The sequence below is a fragment of the Macaca nemestrina genome (assembly GCF_043159975.1).
Source record: "Macaca nemestrina isolate mMacNem1 chromosome 8 unlocalized genomic scaffold, mMacNem.hap1 SUPER_8_unloc_5, whole genome shotgun sequence".
Lineage (NCBI taxonomy): Eukaryota > Metazoa > Chordata > Mammalia > Primates > Cercopithecidae > Macaca > Macaca nemestrina.
This window is the reverse complement of record NW_027257569.1, coordinates 159,002-171,212: the sequence shown is the minus strand read 5'-3', so window position 1 is coordinate 171,212 and position 12,211 is coordinate 159,002. Positions and strand designations below refer to the sequence as shown.

Here is a 12,211-nt window from a genome sequence, read left to right as displayed (position 1 = left end):
CCTCACTGTAAAAGGGCCACAATAATAGAGCTGCTCTAAAAATTAAGTGAATTCGTGCATATAAGGTATTCAGAACAATGCTTGGCACATGGGGGAGTTCAATAAACACGTAATGAACAGAGTAACTTAGCAATTAGTAAATATACTCATGCAGGCCAGGCGCAGTGGCTCACACCTGTAATTCCAAAACTTTGGGAGGCTGAGGCAAGAGGGTCACTTGAGCCCAGGAGTTTGAGACTAGCATGGGCAACACAGCAATATTCCATCTCTAAAAATGTGTTTCTGTAACATATATGTATATATACACTCATATATTCACAGCGTATTTATAATACACAAAATAGCTGGAATACAGACTTAACTATTCACAATGGTTACTTCTAGAGAACGGGGAATACAAATTTCAGCTTTTTACCCCACACGTATATACTTGTATCATCTGAAATATTTAAGCAAATTGTATGTATAAATTTGCCCCAAAACGCATAGCAGAACAATGTAGTTTTGACTCAAAAATCTTCAAATCATGATGGAATTGTCCTGTGAAAGTAAAGTTATAGAGATGAAAAGTCTCCCTCCAGCCTAAATCCTCTTTCATATGACCTATATTACACACACCAATGCAGACGCCCCAATCCTTTCCCCACTGTCATAAGAATTTTTCAGTGAACTGCGTTCCCTTTACAAACTAGATGATAGTTAGAGTTACCAGGCAAGAACGTGGATCCAGTTCTGCTTTTTCAAAGCCCAGTGTTCCTCACATAATAGCAATGTATTCTTCAACCGGTCCACTGCCCCCAACACCTGACCTCTCTGTTGTACACAACTCAGCGAGGCCTGGGAGAAAGCAGGTGCAAATTTCACTTACTCAGTAACAACACATCCCGCCTGATTCCTCTGCTGGGCTAGTTCTCAAGTCATCTTTTTCTAAGCTTTCATTCGGCTCTACCACACGTAACTAGGCTGGGTAAAACACTTTACCAGGTTTTTTTTTGTTTTTTTTGTTTTTTTTTTTTTTTTTTTTGAGACAGAGTTTCACTCTGTAGACCACACTGGAGTGCAGTGATGCCATCTCAGCTCACAGCAACGTCCACCTCCCAGGTTCAAACGATTCTCCTGCTTCACCCTCCCAAGTAGCTGGGACTACAGGCGCACCCAGGACTACCACCACACCCAGCTAATTTTTGTATTTTTAGTAAAGATGGGGTTTCACCATATTGGCCAGGCTGGTCTCAAACTCCTGACCTCATGATCCGCCCGCCTTGGCCTCCCAAAGTGCTGGGATTACATGCGTGAGTCACCGCACCTGGCCTACTTTACCAGTTTTATTCCTGAATTAAACCTGTTATTACTATCAATAATGTCAATCAGTGCCATTTCATTCACCGTATGACACACACACAAAGCACTTCATATTCACTCCACCTATCTGCTTTTCTGCAATGGCCACAGTGTTCCCCATCTTACATGAGAGGCACAGACAAAGACAATGACTTCTCCAAGGTTTTGTAATTCACAATCAGTGGCAGAACCAACATGACCAACCACGTCTGGCCAAGGCCTGTGTTTCAGCCACACCACCTGGTTGCTGCCCCTAACGCTCAATGGGCAAGTAACAGATCACTCCGATTGCAGAGGCTTCTGAAATGCCCTCCGCCATGGTACAATGGACGGTTCGCTCTCAGCAGGGGAGGCAGGGGTGGGAATCAGCACACAGTTCTGCTAGGTTTCTCATGCAGGGCACAGACTATGTATTTTGTGCCTTGCTTTGCAGGTGAAATGTCTCCTGCCCCCTGTACAACAGCTTTCTTTGTCCTCTCCACATAAAAGTACAATTGAGTTCCTCAGGGGAAGGCAGTGATCACTGCCCTGTGCCACACCTGACTGATTTCCAAACAAGTGAACACACAGGCTCTTCTCTTATGGCCCAGGTTGCTCCCATCTGCTAAGCATCGAAAACTACATACAGGATTCGCAGAACATGAATGACATGGAGGTGACCGCTTTATCTCTGTTGAAAACTTACTGCACTGTCTTAAAAAAGGGAATTCAGGAAAAGCTGAACGTTTGAGGCTGGCTGGCTGTAATCTTCAGCTGCTGAGAAAGCCTCAGCTGCTCGGTTCCACGGAGGAAATCCAACTCCTCCCTCAAAGTCCAACTCAAGTACACCTCCTCTGCGGTGCCTGTCCCTTCCTCCCTTTCACAAGCATGTGTTCCCTCTGCAGTCCCAGAGCATTCTATCGCCATCTCTGGAGCCACACTGTCCCAGCCTACAGCCAGCTCAGTGCACAGCTGCGTCTCCCTGTGTGTACCTGCAGGCCCCACCTGGGCTGGAAGGCTGCCTCCTTCTCCTCCACACAGAGGTGGCACTCAGGAACTACTGAATGAGGGAGGGAGTGGATGAGCAAGATCAGCCAAGGGCTACAGGGAGTGACCTGCAGCTCCCAGCAGGAACAGCCCCTGCCCTGCCAATCCGGAGGTGCTGGCTCTGTTCTCAGCAGGGCCGCTAAAAGCTCCATTATAACAGCTCTAGGCCACAACGGTCAACTTGGTGTCAGGCCCTAGAGACACCAAAATTCCTAAAAAATAAAGAGGCCGCGTATGCAGCATGCCAGTTAAAAGCACAGGCTTCGGAGTCAGAGCTTGAATTCCACTTATTATGTGACCTTGAGCAAGTTATTCAATGCATCAGTCTCATTTTGTCACCGGCAAAATGAGGACATTATCTGCCACACAGTGTTGCTGAAAAAGTAAGAGAGGTGACAGACGCAAAGTGCTTGGCACTTACTCTTACTGGTTTATTACAAAGAGAACACAGGAACAGCCAAATGCAAGAGATGCACAGGGCACACCACGGGGCAGAGAGGTCGGGGCTCCCATGCCATTGCTGGAAGTGCCACCTCCCCAGCACCAAATGAGTTCACCAACCCAGAAGCTTTCCAAACCCAGTATTTAGAGGGTTTTATGGAGTTTTCATAACATAGACATGATTAAGTCATTGGCCACCGTGAGTAGCTCAATTTCCAGCCTGTCTCATCTCCCCTCCCAGAGGTAGGGGTGGGGCTGATATGTCCAACTCTTTAATCATGACTCATCTTTCTGGCAACCAACCCTAATCCTGAATCTTTCCAGGTGCCCAAAGCCATCTGTCATCTCATTATCATACAAAAGACACTCCTATCACCCCAGAGATTCCAAAAGCCTTAGAAGCTCTTGTATCAGGTATTGAAACCTAAGACCAAATATTATAACCAATGATGCTCCTATCACTCAGGAAATTACAAGAGTTTTAGAAGCTCTGGGCCAAAAACCAGGAAGAATATTAAATATACACAATATTGTACTATGTATCTCACTATCACGATACTTTTTTTTTTGAGACAGTCTACCTCTGTTGCCCAGGTTGGAGTGCAGTGGTGCGATCTCACCTTATCGTGCGATCTCAGCACACTGCAACCTCCACCTCTCAGGTTCAAGCAATTCTTGTGCCTCACCCTCCTGAGTAGCTGGGACTACAGGTGTGGGACACTACAACTGACTAATTTTTGTATTTTTTAGTAGAGACGGGGTTTCTCTGTGTTGGCCAGGCTGGCCTTCAACTCCTGGCCTCAAGTGATCTGCCCGCCTCGGCCTCCCAAAATTCTGGGATAAGTCATGAGCCACCGTGCCTGGCCTCACTATCACAATAATTATACTGAGAGGATGGGGGAGAAAAACATGGGCAGCAGGAGAAGCGGGGAAGGTAAGCAGCCTGAATCCTTGTCTTCCACAGTAGGACATCTCCCTGTCTTTCACACAATCTAGAACGAGCTAAAACATAAACACAGTAACTTCCAAGGAGCAGGGATCAGAGTAGAGAAGGGTAAGGTAGGGGATTGCTGGGTTTTATTGTAAGCCTTGTTAATTACTGACTCTTAGAGCTATATGCCTGTACAACTTGGCTAAAAATGAGTATTTACCTATAATCCCAGCACTTTGGGAAGCCAAGGTGGGCAGATCACGAGGTCAGGACATCAAGACCATCCTGGCTAACAGGGTGAAACCCCATCTCTACTAAAAATACAAAATATTAGCCGGGCGTGGTGGTGGGTGCCTGTAGTCCCGGCTACTCAGGAGGTTGAGGCAGGAGAATGGTGTGAACCCGGGAGGCGGAGCTTGCAGTGAGCTAAGACCATGCCACTGCACTGCAGCCTGGGTGACAGAGCGAGACTCCATCTCAAAAAAAAAAAAAAAAAAAGAGTATTTAGTTTTTAAACAAAATCTGATACTTGACCAACAACAATAGTATATTAAGTAATATGGTTTTTTGTTTTGGTTTTTGTTTTTGTTTGAGAGAGGGTCTTGCTCTGTTGCCCGGGCTGGAATGCCATGGTGTAATTCTAACTGACTACAGCCTCAAATTAGTGGGATCAGGTGATCAACACCCCCCCCCCACCCCAGCAGCTAGAACCACAGCTGTGCACCACCATGCCCAGCATTTTTTTTTTTTTTTGGTAGAGGTGGAGGTCTCACTATGTTGGTGGTCTTAAACTCCTGACCTCAGTGGATCCTACTGCCTCAGCATTCCTAAGTGCTGGGATTACAGGTGTGAGCCACCACTCCATAGCCAGGATGGTCTCAATCTAGTGACCTCATGATCTGCCCTCTTCGGCCTCCCAAACTCTGGGATTACAGGCATGAGCCACTGCGCCCGACCCTACATTCTGGTTTATTAAAGGAAATGTATTTCAAGTCAGAGTTTGTCATTTATTGCACAGGAAAATAAAAACTTCGTTAAGAAAATCAAAACACCCACATGATAAAACGAGGTCCTGCTTGGCTTTAAACTACTTGGTGACCACCATCAGTTGTTTTCTTGACCACAGGATGCACCTAATTCCTAACTATGAATAAAGTGCAAACATTGTTTATTGGGCTTTTGGCTTCAGCCTGAGACAATCGGATTCTCTCAAACTCAGGAATGTGAATCGCTGTTGGGTTGATGCAGCTGTTTCCATTCTAGAAATGGACCTGGAATCATGTACTTTTCACCCATGAAGAGTCCTTTGGGTAAAACTTGAAAAGGCAAGGTCCCAAATTCCCCATATGGGTATTTCTTTCAGTAGAGGAATTACTCTAATGACTTCTTAGCAAAACTTACATAATCAGGGCAGGCCATCAAAATACTCCAGAACACGAAGTTTAGCTCCGTTTCTGATGGACCTGTCTCCACTGCTATCAGTCTCACCAACAGCCTCACATCAAGTCAGAGGAACGGTTTTTTCATTTAAGAAGGATCTTCATGGCTGGGCGCGGTGGCTCATGTCTGTAATCCCAGCACTTTTGGAGGCCAAGGCGGGCGGATCACAATGTAAGGAGTTTGTGACCAGCCTGGCCAACAGAGTGAAACCTCATCTCTACTAAAAATACAAAAATTAGCCAGGCTTGGTGGCATGTGCCTGTAGTCCCAGCTACTCAGGAGGCTGAGGCAGGAGAACTGCTTGAACCCGGGGGGTGGAAGTTGTGGTGAGCCAAGATTGCACCACTGCACTCCAGCCCAGTCAAGAGAATGAGACTCCGTCTCAAAAAAAAAAAAAAAAACAAAACAACAAAAAAAAGAAGGATCTTCATGTTCCTGCCAATTTGCAAAAAAAAAAAAAAAAAAATTGGTATCTGTTAACGAGAGGCAATGAAAAGCACCTCCCAGGCTGCTGTAGTAAGTGGATCGGTAACTGTGGTGGGAGAGTCCAACCCCCAAGACCTGTGACTATGTTATGCAGCAAAAGGGCTTTGCCACAGGCCTTAGGAAGAGTATCCTGGGCTATCCAGGGAGGTCCAATCTAATCCCATGAGCCTCTAAGAGCCTAGATCTGGCCAGCTGTGGTGGCTCACACCTGTAATCTCCACACTTTGGTAGGCTAAGGCAGGCGGATCACGAGATCAAGAGATGGAGACCATCCTGGCTAAAATGGTGAATCCCATCTCTACTAAAAATACAAAAATTAGTCGGGTGTCATCGCGGGCAACTGTAGTCCCAGCTACTCAGGAGGCCGAAGCAAGAGAATCACCTGAACCTGGGAGGTAGAGATTGCAGTGAGCTGAGAACACGCCACTGCACTCCAGCCTGGGCAACAGTGTGAGACTCCATCTCAAAAAAATATTTTAAAACAGGGCATAGAACTTTCTCCGAGTGGAAGAAGAGAAATGCACACAGGGGAACTGGAGAGCCTGACCAGGTCCCTGGGTTAGCTAGTCCTGAGCTGATGGGACCACGTGCAAAGACCAGATAGAGGGAGCTGAGGGCAGCCCCCAACAGATGGCCAGCAAGGGAACAGACACCTCAGTCCTGCAACCACAAGGAACTATATTTGGCCAAAAGCGCTTGGAAACAATTCTCCAGTGAGGAATGCAGCCCAGCCCACATGCTGATTTTTGCCCAGTGACACCCACGTCAGACTTCTGCCCCATAGAACTGTGAGATGATACAATTTCAATTGTTTTAAGCCATGAAATTTGTGGAAATGTGGTAAAGCAGCAACAGAAATGAATACAGTGATTTACGTGGAAACCCCTAGAAGAGTGTCTGGCACGGTGTTGACACCTTACAAGCGTTTCCTGATTTCCTTACATTGCAAAGCAGGGCTGACCACACTCCATCCAAAACAATAGATGATAGACTTGTTCTGACAAAACAGATTCAGTGAATTATAAATGGCCCAGAACACCTACAAATTTTAGGTTTCAGGTAAGTGATTGCCTTTCTTTTCACTTAGAAGCCTCCCAATGCTCATCTTACTGATAAACTCTAAATACCAGGCAGGAGACTAAACACCAGACAAACCCAGCCCCAGATGCCCCGAGGGAGCCCGTCCCAGCACTCACTCCGCTGCACTGAAATGATGTCCAAGTCAGTTGATCCCACTAGACCAAGAACTCCAGCTCTCCATGTGTGAGTCACCAGTGCTGCCTCTGCATCTCTGCTTCTACGATGGTGCTTCTGCACTTCACAGGAAATCTGTATCAATGTTTGTCAACACTATATATGACAGTGTCACTTAATATCTGCACAGAAAACATCAATTCTTTGAGGACCAGGGCTGAGTTTATTAGCCTTTGTAATCCCACTGCCACTGTCTGAGACATCAGAGGCACTCGGTAGAAGTTGGTGAAGAGAAAGAAAAGGCAGAGGAGAGAGAGGAAAGCAGGACCAACACCGCAGACACAGATTCTGAGGTGGCTGGAGGAGAGGCAGGACAGAGAAACTTCCTGGATGCTGGAATGGGGTTCACTGTGATACCTGCTCCTGGATTTCAAATGTCAAAGGTGACGCTTTGCTGATCTTGACCTCTGACTGCCCTTTAGCTTTCCCAACCTCAACACAGGGCACTTAGAAACTGAGATGTCAAGAAATGATGCTTCATTGAACCATGGGAATGTTATTTACATGGACGTTCATTACTGCATTTTTTATATGGGAATGTAAATAATTGAAGAGATTGTTAAAGACTAAATCATGCACATTCAATAACTTTGTAAAATATTAATGATAACTGAAACACAAATTTTGATGTTCCCCCAAAATGCTAACGTTTAAAAAAATACTGGCCAATTAAAGATAGAAAACAATCCTAATGAAGCTCCCCAACAGACACATTAAAACTTCTCAATACATTAAACATTTGGGATTTCAAAGGAAAACCCAGATTCATTCCATTCTTAATATGGCGTTTAAAAAAAAAATCTTAGGTAATACAATATTTCATTTAAAATTTACAAAATTCCATTACATTCATAATTTCATTTGATCCTCAAAACAATCTCCTGAGTTAGGCAGAACAGGTATTACTAACAACTAACTCCATTTTATAGGTAAGGGAACTGAAGTTCAGAAAGTACTTGGGCTTAACAAAAGCTTTAATAGGGCCACATATCGAAACCAAATCCTCTGCTCAAAAGAACTAGAATAAGTTATCTTTTACATATTATTCATACTGATATCCTGTCAATATCCAAAAATGTTTTGAGGTAGCCTGCAATAATAGACACCTATCCAATAAAAACATTAAAATGAAAAACAGGGGGAAAAAAAACAGCCGGTGATATGGGAGACAGACGAAGGTAGATAGCAAAGACTGAGACTTATAATCTAAGAAAACTTCATCTCTGACCTTCCAGTTCCAGGGAGATAACGCTAAAGGAAACAAGATGGTTTATAGACTCAAAATCTGACAAAAGAGAGGTTGCATCAGTTCTTAACTCTGAAACACTCCTAGCAGCCACAGCAAATCTCTAGGACAACATACCAATGGCATCAAAGCAAGAGTATACTTCAGTGATAGAGTGAATTAAGTTCCCTGCTTGGGACCCAGGCCAGGGCTAGAGAAAAGAACTCTGAAATGTAGAGCTCAGAAATACATCCTCTGTCGGCCACAGGCAGTGGCTCACACCTGTAATCCCCAGCACTCTGGAAGGCCGAGGCGGGCAGATCACGAAGTCAGGAGATGGAGACTATCCTGGCTAGCACAGTGAAATCCTGTTTCTACTAAAAATACAAAAAAAATTAGCCAAGCGTGGTGGCAGGCGCCTATAGTCCCAGCTGTTTGGGAGGCTGAGGTAGGAGAATGGAGTGAACCCAGGAGGCGGAGCTTGCAGTGAGCCTAGATCCTGCCACTGCACTCCAGCCTGGGCAACAGAGCAAAACTCCGTCACCCCCCCAAAAAAAAAAAAAAAAAAAAAAATTCTTCTCCATACCCTTGTGTCCCCTTCTGTGAGAGACTTCCTTACACCATTGCGAGGAAGAGAATTTTTCTCTGCTATATTTGCTTGAAAGAATTAAAGGTGTAAAGCAAAAATTCTTGGAAATTATGTAGTTTACGATCCTCAAAAGTGAGAAAAATGAAGCCCAGAAGTGAAGGCCTTCCAGGAGAATTCCAGAGCCAGAGGTAGACCCAGTACATTGTTTTTGTTTTTGTTTTGAGAGGAAGTCTCACTCTATGGCCCAGGCAGGAGTGCAGTGCAGCCATTTCACTCACTGCAACCGCCGCCTCCTGGGTTCAAGCTATTCTCCTGCCTCAGCCTCCTGAGGAGCTGCGATTACAGGCGCCCACCACCACGCCCAACTAATTTTTGTATTTTCAGTAGAGACAGGGTTTCACCATGTTGGCCAGGTTGGTCTCCAACTCCTGACCTCAAGTGATTCACGTGCCTAGACCTCCCAAAGTCCTCGGATTACAGGCGTGAGCCAACGCGCCCGGCCGACCTGGTAAGTTTTAATCAAGTACTCTGAACTATGCTACAAACACTAGGAAGTAATAGAAAAAAAATTAATCTAAAAACCCTCTGGAGAGTCAAAGAATTGCAGATTTAAAATAGCATGAATACTTGGATTCATGGTATTGAAAAAGGACCTCGCATTTACCCGTATGTACAAACTGCCTGCGCACTTCTATCACAGCATTTTTCAAGCTGTGCTACAGTTAACTATGTACTGCCCAAAGCCAATCTGTCCCTGCAAATCATAAGCTCTTAAAGACCAGGACTTCAGGAGAACAAGCAAAACGTCAGAGAGAAGGGAGCCACCGAAACAGAGTTCATAGCAATGGGTCGGCAGGAGCTGATGACTGGAGGTGCTGGAGTAGCCTTGGGGTCTGGGACAGCGGAGGGCAGAGAAGGCAAAAGGGCCTGCATGACACGCTACAGGGCTAGGAGCCACAGCTGTCGTGATTAGTTCAGTTTTGTCTCCTATGCCTGTTACTTATACACCATCTCTTGTTCAGAAAGAACTTCAGGTTGAGTATTTGGACTCCTTGAGCCTTCTGCTGTTTGTCTCCGGGACGTTGAACACTCTTAAAAGGGGAAAACTGTCCAGTTCGATTTCGCTTCCTGGGACATTACAGGTTTTTCAAAAGTTTGATGAAAGCATTCACTAAGGAGTGATTCCACTTTCTTCGGTGGCTGAGAAATACAGCGTCTGAGGGGCAGCATCAGGTCTTCCCATCAAGCTGAGGTCGGAGTCTCCCGAACCACGGACCTCACCCTCGCTCTCCCCTCATAAGTCTGACCTCTAACTGTAACTGCCTTGGCCTCATTCCGTGGGTGTGGATGCTCCTGCTTGAAACGCATTTTCCAGCCCGCCAAATTCTTGGGAGAGTTTCTTCCACTCTCGAAGCGCTAAGAGCTACAAAGTTCAATCTGGCTTTCCAGATTTTTTTTTCTTCCCATTACTAACGGAAGAAATCAAGAAGTGCCGGGCAGAAGGGCCCTGCTCCCTCCAATCAGAGCCCAGCCCGGGGCCAGAGCAGGAAGTGCGGCGGTGGGACCTGCGGTGGGACTCGCGGTGACGGCCCCTCGCCCCCCGGGACCCGCCAGCCAGGGCAGAGGTCGGTGCGGCCACTGCGCGACAGCTCCGGGCCCGCGCCTCTCGCTTCCTCCCGCCAGGCAAGTGAGAGGATAAACCATGGGGCGGGGGCAGTGCGCCCCCACCGACCGCGCCCCCCGCGCACGAACCCCCACTACACGCGCGTCCCAGGCGGAGTCGACCCAGACGAGCCACGGGGCGGCGCACAGCACCACTAGCAGGGCGGCCAGGACCCACGCGCGCGGGTCCACGCAGCCACCTATATAGGTGACAAAACAGGAAGCCGTCATGCGGGGCCGGGAAAGAGCCCCCACCCAGAGTCACGGACTCCCTCGTCCGAGGGTCCGCGCAGTCCCCTCGGTGAGTCTAGCGAAGCATCCTCACTGCTAGGGAGGGCGGGGATGGCGGCTGAGTCTCCCACTCGCGGTGACCCGGACCCCGCCTCACGAGTGGGCCCACGCAGGGCCCCCTCTGCCGCACGCGGGGACCAGCCACGCTGCGGGGGACCGGGCAGAAGCCAGCGCCCGGGTCCATGCAGTCCCCTCCGCGGCAGACGCGGGGAGCCGGGGAGCAGTAGGGACCGGCCCCACCCGCAGGGCGACCGGGACTCCCCCGCGGGCCTACGCGGTGCCGCAGCAGGCGCGAAGCCCCCAGTGCCGCCCAAGGCCGAGACAAAGCCCTGGCGCAAGGACCCCGGATCCCGACCTCGGACCCTGCGGAGCCCAGCTCGGAGCCGCCACGCCCGGGGCAGAGACCCCCGCCCGGTCCGGAGACCCCGTCGCCCGTCGCGCCGTCTCACCTCAGGCTGCCGCCTCGCAGCGCTCGCTCCTCGCCGCGGCGCCTGGGCCGACTGGAGCGCAGCTGAGCAGCCGACAGAGCCACGGCAGCCTCAACAACGGAGCCCCGGGGCGGGGCCGCCGCCGCCGCTTCAGCCCGTGTTCCCCGCTCAGGATCCGGCTCGGATCAAGGAGCTGCAGCTGGCGCAAGGCTGCGGCCGGGAAACACACCGCGCAGGTGCACACGGCCCCGCCCGCCGCCCGCCGCCCGCCGCCCGCCGCCCCGCCCCCAGCGGAGCCGGGCGCCCAGGACCCGCCCCCCGGCCAATGGGGAGCCAGCTGCGCGGAGAGGGCGGGGCCTGGAGGAACAAAGGGAAGTTGGGCGGGGCGGTGCTGGGACTGGGTGTGCGGGGTCCCGCGGGAGGACCGGACCCAAGAGCTGGCCGGATCCTGGCCTCCTAGAAGACCCAGCTCAACGTCCACCTGGAGTCTGCTCTACAGGACCCGCTCATCTCAAGCCCAGAACTCAGGCTTTTAGGGCAGAGAGCGAGAGACAGGCTTGCTTTACAAAAAGGGAAACTGAGGTCCAAGGAATAGGATTGCCTGCTGACTGAACTCACGTAGTCCCATTCACTCGTTCACCTTGTCATTCAGCAAACATTTGGAAGCACGGATGGTGGGCGTTAGGAGTGAAGTAGGGCCGGGCGTGGTGGCTCGCGCCTGTAATCCCAGCAGTTTGTGGGGCCGAGGCAGGTGGATTACTTGAGGCCAGGAGTTCGAAACCAGCCTGGCCAACAAGATGAAACCCCATCTCTGCTAAAAATACAAAAATTAGCTAGACATGGTGGTGCAATCCTGTAATCCCAGCTACTCGGAAGGCTGAGGCAGGAGAATTGCTTGAATCCAGGAGGCAGAGATTGCAGTGAGCTGAGATTACACCATTGCACTCCAGCCTGAGTGACAAGAACAAAACTCTGTCTCAAAAAAAAAAAAAAAAAAAAAATTGTCTCTTGCCACTAGCATGAAGGTCCCATGAGAAGAAAAATGGAAACTCTTGCTCATAACAGTGCCCCAAATGCCCAGCACATTGTAGCTGTAG

At 48.9% G+C, this 12,211-nt stretch overlaps 1 protein-coding gene across 2 annotated transcripts in view; it reads right to left on the bottom strand.

The window, feature by feature from the left end:
- The window catches only part of LOC112423356 (SH3 domain and tetratricopeptide repeat-containing protein 1-like), a 46,866-nt gene extending 35,592 nt beyond the window's left edge, over window positions 1–11,274 (bottom strand). Inside the window, exon 1 of one of the 2 annotated variants that reach the window (XM_071089605.1) lies at window positions 11,136–11,274. The gene's annotated coding sequence lies outside the window, so the exon portion shown is untranslated. The remainder of the gene's footprint in view (window positions 1–11,135) is intronic. The other variant, XM_071089604.1, reaches the window with a different exon arrangement.
- Window positions 11,275–12,211: the final 937 nt, after the last annotated feature.